Here is a 2,247-nt window from a genome sequence, read left to right as displayed (position 1 = left end):
GGTCATTATGCATGTCCACAACACACTAGAACTTTGTGCGATATCCTATCCTCAAACTGTTAGAAGTGCTGGTCATTTATTTGCCATTCCAGTATTTATCTTATGTTTTACTCTTAGTATTTCTTTGCTATCATGAAAACTTTTTCTTAGTTCAATTGTTTTGAAACATTTAATTTTCTGAATATTGCTTAATCTTTATTTTTCTTCTAAGATTTATACTATATCTTTGACTCACATTTATTTAAAAGACAATGTATGATATCTTCTCCTAGTATTAGAAACTTTAAAAAGTATATTTCCATTTTCTCTTGACTTTAAAAAAAAACACAGAGGTTTGTAAAAAAAAATGACAAGTAGATATAGACTACCACAATTTACCAATTTGAAAACCAATAAGCAAGATTGGTAAATAGCAGCAAATCATCCTCTCTGCAATTCAGAATCCAGATGTTGGAATATAACAACTTAGAGGAAAAAAGGAGGTAGGTGGGTCTCCTTGGCCCAGGAAGCATCTGAAGGAAGAATTAGACCTGAAAATCAAAAGTGAAGAGACAGACCTCAATGTAGAAATAAGAGGTGGTAAACTGCCTTTTCTCTCTGACTCCCAGGTTACTGGAGAGGAGGTTCCAATCTACAAAGGCACAGTGGAAGAGGGATGACTCCAGAAGCCTCCACAGAGAAATGCATAAGTGGAACAGAGTACTAGATGCTGTGAGATGCAATAGCTGGTGAATGACACCACTCTAAGCATCATCTGGAGAGAGTGCTTGGCTAGATGCCATTTTAGGAAGATGTGAACTATACCCAGGACTCAGAAGAGCCATGAGTTGGCTTCCTTTAAAGGATTCTAGGAACTAGCTGAGGGGCAACCACTGGAGACATTCAGGGTCAGGGAGGCAACATCAGGCAAGCAAGAGACATCCAGAGTGTTGAAGGCTCAACAACTCCAAGAATAATCCCACAACCACAGGCCAGGATCAGCATGCACTTCTGTACAGTTAAAAGGATCAAATCAGCACCCTGTACTAATCCTACTGCAGGCTTGCGAGGATTATCCAGCACCCCACCCTAATCCTACTATAGACTTACTTCTTTCTTTCTTTCTTTTTTGGTTTTTTTTTTTTTTTGTATTTTAGGGAAGGCTCTACAGGGTTTTCAGGGTCTTACTACTAGATCAACTCATAGTGATTCTCCTGTTTACAGCCTCCCTAGAGCTGGGATTACAGGTGCACACCACCACGCCCAGTCTCAATTGCCATCTCAGTGTGCCCCCAGAGCCAGGGCTGACACAGCAGGCCTGGGAATCAAACCCTCAGCCCCTGTGCCTGCTTGCAGGTGCTTTAATCTGCTGAGCTAGTTGGCCGGCCCTTTTTTCTTTTTCTTTCATTTTTATTTTCTTTTTACATATTTGCTTTTGTTTATTCATAAGTGGGAAAATTGTTTTTAAATTTCTTTTGTTTAGTACTTTTGTTCTTCTTCCTTTCCTTCCTGTCTTCATCAGTTTCTCAAAGCTTAGGTAGTCTACCCTTTTACTTCTATAAACAGGCTGTAAACAGGCAGATCACTACAAGTCTAATCTAGTAGTGAGACCCTGAACACCCTGTAGACCCTTCCATAAAATATAAAAAAGAAAAGATAAAGAAAAAGAGATTTCTCTGTGACTTCAAACCTGTGCTTATCTTCATTTCTGTCTCACTTTTAATCCCCTATCTTCTTTTAGTTTCTTATTATTTATACTAATCACATTTAAATTTCCTTCCCTGACGGTATAAATACTCTACTAAGGCTTTATATACTTTATACAATTTTCTAATTTGTTTTAGATTTTGTTATGTAACTGTAAATCTTGTACTTGTGCTTAAAGAAGGCAAATTAAGAGTTGCCACAATTTGTGATTTTCTAGGCTATGACTGATGTTACTGTGATTACTGATTGTACTACTTTAGCCAAGGTGACACAGTTATTGTGATCAGTTATTCTCCTTTGTATGCCAATACTGACATAGCTGGGAAATTAAAAAATAGACCAGAGTCCAAAGCAAATAACTGAGTACTGGATTAAATAGGCAGAAATTTCTCATCCCTAAAAAATTGAGGTAGCAGGATCTTAGGAGAGACTAAAAAGCCAAAAGCCAGCTAAATAAAGATGATATCAGGGGCCGGGGAGATGGCTCAGTGGAATAAGCGCTTCCCTGGCAAGCGCAAGGGCCTGAGTTCGATCCCTGGTTCCACAAAAAAAAAAAAAAAA

At 38.2% G+C, this 2,247-nt stretch overlaps 1 protein-coding gene across 5 annotated transcripts in view; it reads right to left on the bottom strand.

Moving 5' to 3' along the window:
• Positions 1 to 2,247, bottom strand: part of Amot (angiomotin) — an 80,283-nt gene that overhangs the window by 24,763 nt on the left and 53,273 nt on the right. The gene's annotated exons all lie outside the window — the stretch shown is intronic.

This window comes from Octodon degus, unplaced genomic scaffold, assembly GCF_000260255.1.
Source record: "Octodon degus isolate 3935 unplaced genomic scaffold, OctDeg1.0 scaffold00117, whole genome shotgun sequence".
In the NCBI taxonomy this organism is placed as follows: domain Eukaryota; kingdom Metazoa; phylum Chordata; class Mammalia; order Rodentia; family Octodontidae; genus Octodon; species Octodon degus.
Note: the sequence above shows the minus strand (reverse complement) of the source record. Positions and strands in the feature narration are given on the sequence as shown.